This window comes from Gallus gallus, chromosome 5, assembly GCF_016699485.2.
Source record: "Gallus gallus isolate bGalGal1 chromosome 5, bGalGal1.mat.broiler.GRCg7b, whole genome shotgun sequence".
Taxonomy (NCBI): domain Eukaryota; kingdom Metazoa; phylum Chordata; class Aves; order Galliformes; family Phasianidae; genus Gallus; species Gallus gallus.
The window spans coordinates 11,070,991-11,088,976 of NC_052536.1; the positions used below are offsets into that span (position 1 = coordinate 11,070,991).

The 17,986-nt window shown below is 35.8% G+C and overlaps 1 protein-coding gene across 15 annotated transcripts in view; it reads right to left on the reverse strand.

The window, feature by feature from the left end:
- The window catches only part of SOX6 (SRY-box 6), a 404,747-nt gene that overhangs the window by 298,005 nt on the left and 88,756 nt on the right, over positions 1–17,986 (reverse strand). For 14 of the 15 annotated variants that reach the window (XM_025150674.3, XM_025150677.3, XM_040700840.2 and 11 more), the window contains one exon: positions 17,167–17,237. The gene's annotated coding sequence lies outside the window, so the exon portion shown is untranslated. Of the gene's footprint in view, positions 1–17,166; positions 17,240–17,986 lie in introns of those variants that run through there. The other variant, NM_001318451.2, reaches the window with a different exon arrangement.

Below are 17,986 nucleotides of genomic sequence, written 5' to 3' on the forward strand. Positions count from 1 at the left end.
GAATAATACTACTCACTCTTGTTTTTAAAAGTGACTTGGATTCTTAGAAGCATAGTTACTATAAACTTTCAGAAGGATTTAAACTTCTAAAAGGAACTGACTGGAAAATTTCATCTAAACTAGCAATCCATAAGCAAACATTACAGCCACAATTCTGTATATTCTGCCCTCAATCTTCTGCTAAATGTAAAGCAAAAAATCTGAGAAATGCCTGCTGAGATGTCTGGCAGAAATTCCCAGTCATGAAGGGTCCTGGGATTGTCTATTGTTGAGTTCATCTGCAGCAGGTATCTGAAGCATCCCCTAGATATGCACAGTGAAACTGGCATTCTGAAAGTGATACTGCAGCTCTTAAGTCTTCAGATGCTTTAGAAGTGTTGTGGAATAATATACTTCTGCAGCCAAAGACTGAGACCACTTTTAACTATGCATCTACTTTTACCCAGCAAGCAGGTTAAAATTCTTATGTTACTAAGACACAAAAATTAAAACATGTAGATGAAACATAAAGATATGCAAGAACTGTAATAAATATTTTGCCCTGGAGATGTGCCAGTGGAAAATGTTGCTAACTAGTCCATTTCTTCAAGAAGAGTGTGTCCAGTAAATCCCATCTATTATAGAATGATATATTTTCATAGACAGAAAGGGAGACTGCTTCAAAGCTATCAGTCAGACCTGACTACAGAGCAGGATCCTCCTACTCAGCTGTTCTCCAGAATTAGATCTTTCCAAGATGTAAATAATGAACAAAAACTCAACTGCAGAATTAATGAAAATAACTCTGATTTATAGTCCATACCTAATTTGTACACATCTTCTATTGTAACAAAACAAGCATTGAAAATTAATACCTTTTTTCTTTTTTTCCTAACACAGTACTTGCACAGAAGCACTGCTAACGGTTGTACCAAAGACCTTCCTGGCTTCTGTGTATCCCATACTGCTTGGCAGAAGAAATCAAAGAGGTAAAACAGTTTGAGATTAATCGTTTCAAAAGAAGAAACCTTCCCACTGTAATACAGAATAAATGAAGAAATCTTAGCTGGAAGGAATCGGGGAGTGGCCTTTTAAATCATCATACTAACGCATGAAACAGATATAAAATTCTCATGCTGGTAGAGCTGGCCTGCATCCAGAATTGATGGAAGGAATGTTAACTGAGAAATAAGCCCAATACATACCCCCAAAAAATGGACAGAAATATGTACATGTGCCAGTAGCACATGAAGACAGATAGCCCAAAGAATGCTCAGATGATATTTGACATCACTAGCACATGACAACAGACTGCATTATATTTAAATATAAGAACGGGATGACATGTCTCAGCTTCCAAAGCTCATCATGCAGAAGATTTTCTCACTTAGCTTCTATATCCATCTTCAATTAGCCTTAGGCATCTCCCCAGGAAAGTGTAAAAACAGAGAAAAAATAAGGATCATCCGCATATTTTATTCCATGAGAAAACTGACATTTTTATCAATTTTTGGAGATGCAATAATGCAAAGGGTGACTTCACAAAAGTAATTTTGATATAGTTTAGAGGTAATAAAACTAAGTTTAGATTAGCAGAATTAAACTAATTCTAATGAATTTGTAATCCTGTAACCATGCAAAGCAGAGGCTAAATCACATGGTTGTTGGATATTATTATGCCAATACAGATTCATCCTGTTAAAAAAATAAAGCAACTACCTTACATAGATGCACACACACAAACACAAATAATATGTATATATATACATATATATAAACCATATTGTTCCTTTGGCAATAAGGTATCTGTCTGGATGATACTCTCTTATCAGAGATCTAACACATACACATTCACATTCATTATACTGAGTTTCTAGAATAACGTCATTCAATGAACTATGCCTTCAGCCTGTGACTGTTGCCAAGGTGTTTTGTCACTCAAAATTCAAGTTGTTCCCAATTTAGCAGTATTTAACTGCAATGATCATTATCCTTGACCAGATTCAAAATAACATTCAAAAAAAGGATTCCCAAAACTGTATATAAAAGTTTCCTGTCTTAGAGAACTATGAGTAGAATTATCTTTTCTCTCCTCCTTTTAAAGAATCTAGAACATAGCCTTACTTCAAACAAATAAAAAAAAAATAGTGCATGGTATTCAGTTATCATAGTGATAATTTCCACAGTAGGTATTCATAGATGGCTAGCAAGAAAGCTCAGTAGACCGATGAATTCTTACATAACTGTTTTTCAGGGTCTGTCATCTTACACAAATGGGATTACAAAATCATTTGTTTGTTTTAAAAAAATCAGATTGCAAAGGAACTCGTTCCATTATCCTTCCAAAATCAGCATTTTGAAGTAATGCTTAGGTCTAGATCTTCCTTTTGTCTTGTGAACTGATCACATGATATATAACCAAAATCTAGCATGTAAATGCTTGTTATGTTCAACTGAAAACAACAGAGGAACATGTTCTGGAGGAGCAACCCTTGCTGCATGTTACTCATGTGGTTGTTTTTTTTTTTAAGCCAGCTGATTCTGCTCTCTACGGTGTGTTCAGATAAAATTGTGTTTTATCATTGCAGAAAGCCACACACCTTCTGTGTATGGCAGAAATTCAATCTCAATGGATCCCACAACAATTCCATCAAGATACTAAACAAGACCAAGAAAAGGCATGGTGTTGTCAAGCACTACAGATGAAAGCTCTGGGAGCAAAGAACTAGACATCCACTATGTGTCACAGGCTTTTCAACATATTTCCATTTTTTCCTGGGATTGGTTGAATTGAAGAGCTTGGCAACCAAATATATGTCTCTGCTTAGAGAGAACTAAACAGAATGAGGATGGATTACTTCCCTTATTTTATGGGCAGGAAATGCTGTACTTTTACAGGCTCAAGACCCAACTGTGAAGGTCTCAGGATTCGAGTAATTCAGTGTTATTATTGTGGACTCATCACTACTTTTCTGTTAATCTGCTTAAGAGCAAACAAGCAAAATGTGTATACATATATATGTGTGTGTGTCTGTGTGTGTATCTCCCCATACACAACATTTACAAATGAAAGATAAGCAGACATTCAAATACATTAGACTGTAAGTAGGTTGTCCAAAACTCTAAAAGACACTGATGTTTTTGATTGACGTATTTTTCTTAACAGGAAGGACAAAAAAGGGTCATGCCTGTTTGTGTTTGCAGGACTACCAGTGGATCAGATATTTAGAAAGAGGGAATTGTGTCATGGGGTTCATGAAACATTGTAAGGAAAGCAGAACAAAAAGAGTAAACAGGAGTAAAAAGGAATTATTACATTTGCATCAGAACCTATGATCCCTTATAGGGCACTGTGAGGTGCAAGAGATGTTTAGAAAACAAGGGTGGAAATATCAGAAGGGAACTACAATACTGTTAAATCCAGGAAGTTTTCCAGACTGTGGGGCTAGGAGAATTAGATTTAGATTTAGAAAGAGCCTCATGAACTGTATCGCCACATTAAACAGCAATATTTACTTATTTATTTCTAACTTCTCTGAGAAATCTTTTGTATTTCGAACTCTGCAGATTAAAAGGATGCCCAAACTTATCTGGGAGTCTAGAAACAGGACAAAGTGGATATTCTCAAAAGATTGTAATTCAATAGACCTCTTGGATGGGAGCTTGGATAGGAATATAATGACTACTCCACTTCATCATCTAGTATCTGTTAAAGACATTTAAATACTTCCTTAGTAATATTACTTCCTCTGGTTACAACAACTGCAGACTGAGACATCCTGGGAAAATATTCTCTTATCTATAGAGCCTCTGTTTTTCTGTTACTATGAAACTTCTGTCCTTCATTAACATTCAAATCACCTTCTTTCTCTGCAGCTGGTGGAGACGCACTTCACTTTTTTGTCCTAGCAGTGATATAGCAGAACCTTTAACCAGGAATGGGATGTCTCTGGAATCACCTTCAGTCTTTAATGTTTATAAACTTTGGTTTGATAGAAATGTGACAGTAAAACAGAGGCAGTGTACTGTAGATAACTACTATTAGAAATCATTATTTTTCAGGGAATTTATTCCTTGATTTTAGAACTGTTATTTGGAAGGTACTGGCTACAAGCACTGCATAACAGGCTATTCCACAAAATGTGTCTGGTGAGAGAAATATTTTCTTTTATATATATTAATATTCAGCCTTCCACGATATCATGTTATTTTCACACTTCACTCAAAAATATACTGTTATAATCCTATTTCTGTACCCCTAACTTTGAAGAAAGAACAGTTTAGGACAGCAGAATTCAAGACTTCTTTTGGCATTGCCTGTTAGGCTTAGAATGTGGTTTTGCAAACAGACTTGAAACACCATCAAAGAGATCTTCAGCTTGGTCACAATTAGGAGAGGAATTGAAAGGTAGATTTGGACGGAAAACTAGATTACTTAGCTGAGTCAGAGAGCTAAAGAAGTCTGTTCCTTTTAATAACATCACTTGGGCCTTCCCTGGACAGAATTACATACATATGACATATTTCAATGCCTTCTTACATGCACAACTGTGTGGCAGGAGTGGAATACCTGCAGCCACAATTGGTTATTTGGGAACTCGTAACATCAGGGTTAAATATCTATTATGCAAATATATGAGCAACCTGGGCCATTATCAACAATGAATATTTAACTAATAAAGAAAAAGTTTAATATATTTATTATAAGTAACATTCCCTCAATATTTGCAACTGGATAAAATGCAGAATTATTTCTAGATCTAGATTTTAAATTATGCTAGCTATACCTATTCTATTTTGGAGTTATTAAAAGTTATTTTCTTCATTATTTATTTTTCTTTTTTAAATGCAAAAAATAATCCTCTTCCATTCTTTTCAGTTTGTAACACTGCATTTGTCGCTATGGTCATTAACAGTAACATTGCTATTCAGTTAGCAGCGAATGGTCAATCACTATTTACATTTGTTCTTCAGTTTGGAGAATTTATGCAACTGCTTGGTAAAAGGAAGATCTTACTAAACAAAATTTAACAGAATCAGCAGCTACAATTTTAAAAAGACAGCTTCAGTTTTTTAACATTTGTCTGTTTGATATCTATATTTATTGGCAATATTCTCAGGTCTTATTAAGTCTGCAGTTTAATTTACTGTATTTGATCAGAAAAAAATATTTTCAAAAAGCTGCCACATATTAAGAGAAGTAACATAAAGGTGCTGCATTCAAAGTACTGAAGACATTTCTTTCATGAACGCTGACTGCACTACTTGTTCTGCACAGCAAAAGTATGACCAAATATTACCCAAATATAACTTTGAAAGTGTTTTTTCCATAGCCATATAGATGCAAAATTCTCTAAAATGATGATTGGCCAGAAAAGAGGCCTTATTTCTACAAATACTTCCATCTGAAAATAAGTTTTTGGTGCAAAGTTTTGAACAATGGTGGTGAGATGAATAAGTAAAGCATATAATTTACGTTGTGTATAAAAGATGCAGGAACCTGGATCCTTTACAAGCAGTAAGACATTTTCTAAAGGTTGCGAGGCATGTTGGAGTCATATCTCTATAGTTTAGAGCAGCACTTAGTGCAAGAAGAAGTGGTTACAATTGTGTTTATAGGTGTGATAATAACTGTAATTATTGGAATCAATATTACAGCCATTCCTGGAGACTTCCACTAACCCCTATTTTGGGCACCAGACTTTGCCTTTCCTGATAAGAGAGTAGTTTAAAAACATTAAATAGTTAATCAAAAATTAAGTAAGGAAACCAAGATGAAACGACCTGCTCAAAACCATAACAAAGCCAGGAGCAGTAACCACTCAGCCTACTGCAGGACAACTTATTTGGATGTAAACACTGCAGCCTTTGAAGGGTTTGTGTTTTCTTAACACCTGAACACTTACAAAAAAAAGGATCCTCTCTATGTACTCAAATTTAAAAGAATCTGAACAGCCATGGGGAAAGACATGTAGAAAAAATATATCAGTGTTGTACATACCTAAGTAGACTGAAGATATGTATGTACTCCTAAGGAGAAACAAATGCACGCAACGTGATCCCTCCCATCTTTACTAATTCAAACCATAAAATTAGTCTCTGGGATATAGCCTCCCATTCGTTTGCAGGTGCAGCTCCCCTGAATGCTAATGTCAATCACATGTGCTTACAAAGCAAAGCAAATTCCCCTAAATTCCAATAGGCTGGACAGAACAACATTTCAAAAAAGCAGCTGTTGTTGGTACTGTTCAAGTTTATTGGCAATCCTTAAAAAACTGCACCAAAAATACATACTGTATCTGATCTCAAGTTAAGAAGGCTTTTCTCTAAAGAGTACTGAATCACTTTAATGTAGATTCTAATGCTGCCTTACTCCACTTTCAAGGTAGCTAGTAAATTCAGCTTTACTACACTACTATAAAGATGTGAAAGAACTGTAATAGCATCTAAAAATGAGCTGTTACCACTATACTGTTCAGTTTAGAAAACTCTAAACAGAATACTGATGAAAGATGTTAATGTTAGTTTGCTGAGTTGCCAAGTGGAATGAGATAAGACAATTCACTATATTTTTCTTATAAAATGCAAACTATAATGTCTTTAAAGAATCCAGCATATCACCAAGAAGGCCTAAAAGAAAGATCTAAACAACATTATATTTCAGTTATTTCATTTAAAAAAAGAAAAAGAGCTACCAACAGCTATATTTATATAATCATACCATTGAGTTCTTAGCGTTTGCAGTATTTTAAACACCTGCAAATTCCTGTCAATTGTAATAAAATACCTCAAAGTGCTTAAAGGACCTTCGTGGATTAGGCCCTCAACCACATATGCATATACCTCTGAACAGTTTGCATTAGATCACCAGTACAGTCTCAATAACTGGTTAAGTAGTGACATTCAAACTGTTGTAACAGTATAAAATGTAAGAAATAAACCTTAAGTTTCTGATCCTTTAGCTTCTGTACCCAGCCTTCTGAATCTGAATTTCAAAGCAGAAAAATGAATCATTTCTTTCTTGGACAATGATAATGAAATTATTTTACAACCCCAGCACATCCCCAGATTCTGTAGACCAGGTCGTGGTATCACCTCAGTCCCAGAACTCCAAAATGGCACAGAAGGTGCTGAGAAATGGTGAAAAGGGTGGGCAGTGTATCCCCTGGCATCTCTGCATGGCAGCTGGTGAAACAAAACAAAAATCAGATCACTGCCTAGAGAGTCTATTGGCAACTCTCAGTTGCATCTGGAAACAATGGCCCATCAAAGCTAACTACATATTGTTAACATCCCTACCTAATCCAGGCAATGGGAAAGAAAAGTACAAATTCCTCTAGCTAATCTTGTTAACTTCCAGCCACACATATCTCCAGTTTCCTACTTCCTGTCAGACATAGCCACTGCTAAAGCAGCTTCCCCAGTGCTACCATAGACCTCATCTGCAGCCAGGCTGCGGCGGAGGATGCACTCATGCTGCCAGAAGGGTTTTATTCCTCATCTTCTCAAAACACAGAAAAGCTAAGGAGCCTTTGTTTCCTGCTCCCATCTTTCCAGCCTGCAGAGAAATTAGGGTAGTGCCGAACATCCCTACGTGGAAATACTGGGGGCTGGGAAACATATTTTTGAGGGCTAGATTGTGATTTTTGTGATACAGATTTTTTCAGCTACTGGGTTCTAAGCCTGCACAGTCCTATACTTGCAGCTATTGGCATGTTTGACATTTTAAACTATGAAATACCAACCTATTTTGAAATTGTCCAAATCATTAGTTGTGGAATTTTCCTAGCACTTCATGAATACCACTGTTAATTGGGCAATTAACTCAAAACTACAGAATATGCTGTGATGGCATGATATGATATAAGCCATGTAAAAGAAGGAACAGCCAAGCAACTCAGTATGTTGAAAGATATTAATGAAGTGGCAAAATCTGCCAGAAAAATAATAATGGGTGATTTTAACTACCCCAATATTAACTGGTTGAATAACACATCTGTACATGGTTTGGAGAAGCAGCTTATTGATACTATAAATGGCTTCTTTTTGGAGCAGCTCCTTCTGGAGCATAGAGGAGGAGGAGTTCCACTCAGTTATTAATTTATTTGTGTGTGTTTGTGTTTGTGTGAGAAGCAAGCAAGGGTGTTCTGCTAAGCAACAATGGCTACAGGACAATGAGGTTTGAATCTCAATGATGAAGTACTCGAGTAGTAACCAAATAGTTAATGGCAGGTGGGTGAGGGAAAAACCATAAAAAAAACAGCCATCTCAAACAGAAGGCTGTTTTGGAGGAATGAAGGAGCTTATTCGCACTCAGAAACAAACCACTAGAGGTAAGGAAAAAATTGACAGAGAAAAAAAAAAACCAGCTGCTGTAGCCTTAAAAAGCACTCTTCAAATGCATGAACTCTGCCTAAGTGTTTTTAAGAGGACAGAACATTGATTATTGTCATAGCTCACTGCTGAATGTTGCACAGTCTTAAATCTATACTGTGACCTGTGGCAATAAGAATGTATACATTCAGTTTAAAAGAACTGACTGGAAAAGAATTATTATATTTTGTTTCAATAACTGTATAATTATTCAAGTAAGTTGGCCTGTGAAGAGGATGCACACGTACCAGTGTGTACAAATGTACAAATCTAGGAATCTGGAGTGAGATTACACAGGTCCTGCAGTTCTTTTAATGCAGCAAAAGCATAACAAAATACAAATGAGCATTTTTGATGATATTTCACAAGCTGGAGTTTTAAGAATCTATTAGTGTCTCATACTAGACCAGGACCCTGGTGTGGGCAGCAACCAATGCCTAGCATTTCGGAGGGAAGTGAATATGCTTTGACTCTTATCAAACAAATTGCTAGGTAAAGGACTCCATTCTAACCTGTTTCTACTTCTTACAAATATAAATATATTGTCAGGCTTTAATGAACTTAGTAAGGATGTATAAGGACTATTTGCTCAGATGGGACATCACCTTAACATATAAGCAATGAAAAAAAGCCAGTAATCTCACAGTGATAAAAGCTTGCCCAAGCAATATAGGATAAACGAGCTCTTATATATAACTGTTGTTTAGTGGATATGGGCTGGGGGAGGGACTAATACAGTTGTAGGGGAAATCGCTTTTCAAAAATTTATATTAAAATCTGGATCATGATTTGGAGAAGGAAACGTTCCATAAAATTAAAACTTTCTAACCGTACCTTAAGAGTATTGGGTTAAGAAGCAGCAGAGTAACATGAAACCTGCTGTTGACAAGTACAGAACACTGCAGCTTAGAATAATTTCAGCTTCTTATTTTTGCTACTGGATTTTATACAAACTGTAATCACTTGGTAAAAATGGAACAATGAAATAAAATTTCAATAGTACAAACAAACCCCAAAGACATAAAACTAAAACAGAAAATATGTCCTCAAGTAAATCAGTGGTGCATGTTCTATTAAGATAAGTTTGTTCAATTCTAAACAATATCTCAAATACAGGAGAAATAAAAGTGAGTTCAGTGAACTTCAAAGAACTGTTTAATATACCAGGTGCATTTTGAAACATTTTTCTTTGACTGAAATGTAAAGGGCTGCCTACTTTCCACTGATGGATTGACTAATCATGAGCCTGACATGATGTTCATAAACTTTTGCTGATGTAGGATCAAGGATTGTCACCACACACTCTGAAGTTAACAAGATCTCTGATCCCTTGTGCCTGCTATAGGAGCACCACTCAAGTTTTAGATGGTTTTTCCCCCAAAAAATGATCTGGTAGGGAATGATTCTTTTTACTTACATCATGCTAAGCATTTAGGATGCAGATGCTTGCACCTTACTCCGATCACTTCCAACAAATCTAGCTGTAGTTCAGTGTTACCAGGGAAACAAATGACGGGCTTCCCCAGCAACCAGGCAGTTTTCAAACAAGCAAAAAAAAAAAAAAAAGTACTATATATTGAATACTAAAACATTTCTGAAAGAATAGATAATACAGCAGTAAGGATTCCAAATACACGGCCAGTTGATTAGCTAGGCATCTGTCTTCCTTCTGGTGCCCTACAGTAATTCAGTTCATCTGCAGGCCCACATCTTTCAGTCAAACCTCCATTCCTGCCAATAGCCACGTGGAAGTCATCTCTTTTTCTTGATCAAACTTTTATTGTTGTATTAAAAATAAGAACTTTGAATGAAGTCTTACATTTTGTGAGCTGTTTCACTGGGGAAGGCAGGAGAGGTGACACTTCAAAAATGCACGCGACCTTCTTTGTTTTAGCATTGGGGAATTAGATTAATTACTCCCTGGGGTTTCTTGGCTCCTGCAGGGAGCATCCTTCAGACCAACTTTCAGATTATGCAGTAATCTCTAATAAACCCATAAAGATAATATGGTATTTACACAACTAAGCGTAGTCTTTGAATATTTTATGATGCACAGTACTGAATCCCTTACACATATTAAGAACAGCGAGCTGCTCCCGGTTAGTTCAAAATGATTTTGTTAAATGTCTTGTTAACATAGATGCCCTAAACATTCATTCATCTTCACTGTGCACAAACTTAAACTTCTAAAAGTAAAATGAAGTTTTCCACATTATTTATAGTTTCATTGTCAATTAAAGTGCAATCAAGAAGCAAAATCTTTTTGTGTAAAATGAATTTAAAAAATGCATGCACTGATTTTTAAAATTGGCTTTTGTGCTCAATCTTGTCTTTAATATTTTAAAGGAACATTCTAAAGGGGGCTTCACTGTGATCAGCTCTCTTTAATTAACTTTAGAAATGTATTTTACAGTATAGTCTTTATCAATTTTTCTATTTAGCTATTAACACTTATGTTTTACCTTCAACAGCCCATTATCAAATTTCTATTGAGTCAGGCTTTGGTATATACCAAAGATCTTGATATATCTAGCAAGCAGTTAACCTCTTACCCCACATCCTCCTGTAACTGTGATTATGATGAATGAGTGGTTAGTTCTAAGCAATTCTGTTTTATGTCAATAAATGACTCAAACAGACATTGGTATATGTGCATTAGGAAGACCAAGAAAATGAAGCTGTCTGTTGGCATTTTATAACCCTCACCCTTTTAACTAATATGATTCAAAAAGTTAATGCTCATATCAACTGTTGGTATTCTCTACAGAGAATATATACCACAGAATATACCACAGAATTAGAAATCCTTCGCATCATTTACGTAGTAATGTACAGCATGGCTGAAGAAAGTTTTCTTTACCTGTTTCTTATGATCTAGCTGCTAAGTGACCTACGGCTTTGGTTTTGTGATGAACAACCATTTCTTCCAAAAATATTCTTCAAATGCCTATCACTACAGAAAACCTATAGGATTATGTCTGAGTATGGACTTGTACAAACACTTAGTTTCCATGTTCTTACTTCAGCTTCTTAGCATAAATACTTCCTAACAGACACCTCTCTCAAGCACCTTGTACAACCTGAACAGCATATTTCATTCTTGCAGAAAAAGGACTGTTTGATTAAGGATTTCCATTTTTTGCTTACTGAATTTGCAAAGGATTTTTAGACAGCATAGATTTAGAGCAGCATATGTATGGAGCGGCAGTGGAGCAAGGAAGTCCTTGTATTCAGAGCAAGACAATCCGTTGAATGAGCATTTCTAGCAGCACCTTCACTAAATGGTTAAACTTCTTCAAAAAGTAGGGCAAAACCACATACACATTTCCATCTTTGTGCAGTACTTCAGGAGCCTTTTGGATGGCTCTCACCCCTCTGTGGTGTCCTTATTTGACTAGTTCTAAATACTCTGATTGCACAACAGTATGATGAACCCTTTGGCTTAATATTGATGCAAATTGTTATTTTGTACATTATCTCTTGTGCCATATATTTCATTCTTCATTAATAAAAATACTGAAGAAGCTCTGTTAAAAATCAAAATCCTGAAAGTCTTCTAGGTGCACTATTTGCTTACTGTAGGAAAATCTGGCTAAAATGAATACAATACATATAATTTCCACAACACGAGCACACTGTATATCTATTTATTTACCAAGAAACAGTCTGTACAGTAAATAAAGAAGCAGCCAAAATAACATCTGCTGCACTCTGAAGGTAAATGGAGACTCAGATAGGAACATGCTTCAGTGCCAGCATCGTGCAATAGAAAGTCCTACTAGGAGAACCAGAAGTCCCTAGATGACCTTCCACAACCACACAGTTTTAGAAAAATTCACACAGAGGAGTCCATCAGACATCCCAGCAAGAGACAAAGGTAGGAGAGGAGGGGCATGAGACACTTTGATGCTGAAAAAAAAATAAAAAAAATAATAAAAAAAAAATGTTGTTAATTTTGTTTGGGCTTCTGTCCTGCTCTCACCAGAGGAATGTTTCAGTGACCTTTCTCTCTCCAGTCTTTTTTCCTACACACTCCTTTCTTCAGGTACAACTACACAGCACTATACAGTGGAAGTCTATACTTTCATTGTGTCCTTTCTAGCAAATGTACTTAGACATCTGCACACTGGGCATTACTCAAGTTTAAAGAAATGTCCTTCTCCTTTCTGTTTTGTTTCTTCACAACTGAGTCTCTCTGAAATATACCTAGTATAAGCGCATGAGAACTTTTTTTCTTATGAGAAAAATTATGTGCTACTGTAGCTTAAGCATTGCATAAAACTAAAGTCAATTTCCTACTACATCAGTTTTTTTTCACCGTTTATAAAATAATCCCAGGAAAACAGAGCTTCAAACTGCTGAGGGGCTAGATCACAGTGCAGCCGCATCATTTTACATTGGTGTGTCGCAAAATGTTAGCAGAACAGTAGGTAGAAGAGGAAAATGACCACTGATACCTCCAGCATAGATATGTGGAAAAGTCATGGATGCTGCAGCAAACAAAGCTTCCAGTAGGGCACCCCTTTGCTTTCTAAATAGGAATTTTAAATCAGTTAATTCTATAAAGTGGCAATTTGATACACATCTCCTAGACCAACATGCTGATGAACAATCATGTTAAGAGATCAACTCATTAAAGACTGAATTCACCATTCTGCTTATCTAGAAAGCATGGAAACTATATTTTCCCAAATGAATTCTCTATAATTCAGAAGAATATCAAATATTATCAATAAAGCTCATAAAGCTAAATAGTGCCAAGGCCATGTGCCTCCACTTGCTCCAAACAGGCTGTGGCTTCTTTCAGTTCATCAAGTAAATATTCCAATTTTTTTTATTATTATTATTATTTTTTTTTTAATGTAAGCTGTAACAAATACAAAGCACTGATCTATTTGGTCAGATGGTGTAAATAAACACAGTCTCTACATTTTAAATAAAACATTCCAAATAAAACTAAGGAAGTAAAAAAGTTGCCTTCACAATAAAACTGAGGAAGAATGAGTTTGAAGCAAAAAGAACTCTGATCGTATGCTGATTGAAGTGTTAGAACTGACAAGGTTTACCTACTCAAAATATCAGTTTTTCCTGTTATGATGTATGATTATGTGAGTGCCCCCTACATGTTTATATTTTTGTTGTTAAACCTTTCAAAAATTGCTCCTGCTTTTCATTGCAGAGCTATGCTAGCAAGGCACTGGAGTTAGTTTTGTTGACTTTACCACAATTCACATCAGATTCTTCCCCCCCCCCCCCCCCCTTTGTCAGTGTTTTCACTTTGCACTCACATCACAATAAAATGGACAAAAAATGAACTGCTAGTAATAAGTATATATAATTACTGATGTACAAGTAAAATTCATTTTACACGAAGGCTACTGGAGGGCATTTATTTTACCTTTTGTAACTTTAAATAACCATTGCAGTTTCCTACTAGACAAACCTACTTGAGAACAGTTAAATAAATTAAACCATGTCAAGACCACATTCTGGAAAAAAAAGTAACCTTTAGTTAGGACAATTACTCTGCGGGCATAACACAAAAGCACAAATGTCAAATTTTCCATGAAAGTTACTTTTGTATGAATCATCAATCCTGTTTTCTCCTGAACAAAAGTAGCCAAACATGACAAAGAAAAAAAAAGTTGTCTGAACTGGATGATCCAAGTAATTACATGTTACAGCAGAATGCATTTATGACAAAACTTTCAAAAATTTAAGGAAAAAGTTATAGCCCCTAGTTGAAAAATAGCTGTGGTACAGACCTATAGCACTATTTCGCTGATCTTCTTGTATTCCCATATTCAAAACCAGATTGTTTTAAAGATTAATCCTTCCTAGCATTGATCTAAACTTCTATCTGGAGTACAGATCAAACAAACATGCTGCAAAAATATGCCTGCGTGCTATAGCGTAACATTTTAAAGTTGTATACTTCTCTTATCATTTTTAAGTGCTGCGCTGAATTGAATCTTCTCAAAACTATTTATACATACAAACCTTTTGTCTTCCACACCAACCCCCACAGACTCCATCTTATACAGTATTATCTGCCTAGTGCCATTTTTGTTCAATCTCATGTCCTGATCCAGTTCTCATCAGCTTCCACAGTCAACTCACATAAATAAGTATTTGCAGAAACAAAGCTTTTAAACTGAAAGATCCTTGAGGTAACAGCCTGTCCTATTAGTCTATAGAGCACAGTGAAAATTTATGACACTAGACATATTACTCTTGCTGAATACTAAGAGTCTATATCTGCTGAACTGAAACCTAAAGAACGTTTTCAAGTTTAGACAGGTACAATGGAAATGATTTAAGATCTAAACTTGTATTAATATAGAACATATACTTCAATCCTGTTTTCAGCATGTGAGGAGACACTGAGTTGTATCATTCAGTTGTACATCCTACATTTTATTTTCAGCTTATATGAATGTGGGATTTGCTTATGCTCCCAAATATACAATACTAAACTCCAAAGCAAGTCCTTTAATGGAAGAATACAATCAGTCAGCAGCAGTATTAGCTGTCAATGTGACTGAACTCTAATTTGCAGAAAATATCTTCAAAAGACTAGACTGCAGTTCATTTAACAGTTATTTTGTAGAGTTATTTACTTGGCTTCTTTGGTAAGGATGCTAGACCATGTTCCAGCTCTCATGGACACAATATGCTAGATGTTTTAAAATACTTAAATTTCTTTTGCAAAAGGCAATGTACAGTTGTGTGATAATAGTCCATATTGCTCAATACAGTTTAGCTAATTATTTGGCTGATCTAAACACAAGCATTGTTTTACAAGTGCATTTCATATCATTTTTTTTGTAGTTCTCACCAGAGAACATTGTTGTAAACCAAGACAAGCAAGATTCAGATCAGGAGTCCATATAAAACTATTAGAGCATGTCCAAAGGAGGGCAACAAAGATGGTGAAGAGTCTGGAGGGCAAGAAATATGAGGAGTGGCAGAGGCCCATTGGTCTGCTCAGTCCAGAGCAGGGGAGGCCCCATGGCAGCCTACAGCTCCTCACAGGGAGCAGAGGGGCTGCGCTGAGCTCTGCTCTCTGGTGACAGCAGGAGGATCTGAGGGAGTGGCATGGGGCTGTGTCAGGGGAGGGTCAGGCTGAGTGTTAGGAAAAGATTCTACACCAGAGGGTGGTCAGACACTGAAGAGGCTCCTCAGGGCAGTGGTTATGGTGCCAAGCTGCCAGAGTTTAAGGAGCACTGGACAATGCTCAGACACAGGGCTTGGATTTGGGGTAGTCAGGTGTGGTGCTAGGAGTTGGACTTAATGATCTTTGTCGGGTCTTTTCCAACTCAGTGTATTCTATAGTACAATTACTAAAGCACTTTGTAAGTTCACACTACTACATGAGCATAAATTAAACAATACTTACACCTTCTCATCCAATTAGCCTGTTAAGCACAAAGACGTTCATTATGAATCTACTACTGTATTTATTCCATTGCTTTGACTAGAAAGCATGCTGATTATTGAAGTATAAATAGGTATTGTTTGTATTCACTGATATATTTCTGTTTCCATTCATAGATGAGAAAAAACGAGGCATAGGAAAGCCCATGTAATTGCTCGAAAAACCACGCAGTGCCAAAGCCAGGATAAGTTGCATAAAATTCCTCCCTGTCTATTCAGTAATCACCCCATAACTTTACCCTGCCATCTCAAAACTTTTTTTCAAAGGTTATACTTTTTAAAATTATTTTATTTGATAACAATATTTTCTTTAAATATGATTGACAATGTTCATTAAAAAGATGCAAATACCTACTGACCTATAAGTGAAAGAAACTACAAATATAATAGTGAAACCACATACAAAAATAAACATTTGTAAAGAGGAAGGGTCAGTACAAATTGAACGCGTTTCCATATTGAGAGGAGAAACAGCCATATTTTTCCCTGATGAATGTAGTTCTGTGAACATCTCTTTTCCACAGATGATTGAATAAATATTTATTCATAAACTATATTTGCGACTTAAGAGAACAGGCTGCATAGATTGGTTTCATTTATACTACATCATACAAGAGGTATTGCAATAATTTATATCATGCCAAGTCTAAGTCCCGTTAGATTTTCCTTATTATACTTGGCTAAAGCTGAAGACTATCCAAAACAGCAATTCTCAAAGCTTTCTATTCATTGTATAAATAAGTGTCTTACTCTCATATCCTCTCCTCTAACTTTCCCTTTCTCAAAGCATTTATGCAGAGATCTAGTCCCATTTACTTTATTTGAACTTGGGCATATGCTAAACCATATTCTTGGGCCATGGCCTAAATGACTCCACTCTCGGTCATTTTGCTGCAACCATAAAGGTCAGCTTTCTCCAGTTTAAATATAAATACATTCCCAATTCAACAGATACCAGTTGTTCCAGTATTTCCTCCATTAACCCATGTAACTTTTCCTCTAAAAGTCCTGTCAGTCTTGAATCACAGCCTCAATTCACTTCCAGAAACAATTTGCATCACAACAGCAAGACACACCGATACTGTTAGCAACAGTTGTAACTGATGTATTGTACTCTCATAAGTATTATAAAAAGAGATGAAATGAAGCTTGAAATAATGTGAATATGCATTGTTAAGTCAAGTATCCGTAGCCCTTGTGAATAAGCTTAAATTGATAGCAAAAACAAACTACAAAATGTTTGTAAGTAGTGGAGTACATTTCTTAATAAAAGAATTTAAAACTATGATATTACAATAAATAGTTTTAAGTAGTTTCCGTTTGTTGTGTTGAGATAGTATCAGAAAGACACAGGAAAATTATTCAATGAATACTTACAAATACACAAGAAAATCAGCCCCAGCTCCCAGAAATCACTGGTAGGTTGCTTTTGAATTCATGAAACTGTCCTGAAAATACAAAAGGGGAAAAAAAAGTTTAAACAAAAGAAAGTGTAGAACCGATGCTACTTTTTTTTTATTATAGAATAATTATGATTTTTAACTCTGTATGAAATAAAGCAGCACACAATACTGTTGTGAATATTTCAGCCAACTAATTTACACAGAATCTGTTTCCAGGAAGCCAATACCAAAAGAAACAATTATTTCATTGTTCTACACCTCACACCATAGCAACCCAGTCCACTGCAGCTTATAGAAACTGTCATAAGTGCAAGCATGGTTATCTTTTAATAAGAGAAATAGTTTTGAGGCTTTCTTTGGATTGCTGTTTTTGTTGTTGCTGTTGGTTTTTTTTCTTCAGCATGTTACAGAACATTCATTACATTTTAGAAGTATTTTGTTAGCAGCATTTTGCAGCTTGACTGCTTTGAAATACTACTGTTTGGGCATTTTTCACTGGAACCCAACTCGGGCAAAATTTATACAGAAAGACAGATGTCAATTTTGTTCTGGTATGGTCTAGATCCCAGTCAGAAGCTTAATCTAAGTACAATGTGTTCACTATAAGGCATGATTAAATCCTACATTCTTTTTCCTGCGTACCTCTCAGTTCTAGCTGGAAAGGTAGCAGATGCAACTCAAACCCACAGAGCTTGCCTTATAAAATTCTTTAACTAGCACAATGACTCACTTTATGCCTCTAAATATCCATGGTTTCCTCTCTCCAGAACCCCCATGCATTAGAAGGTAGTTCA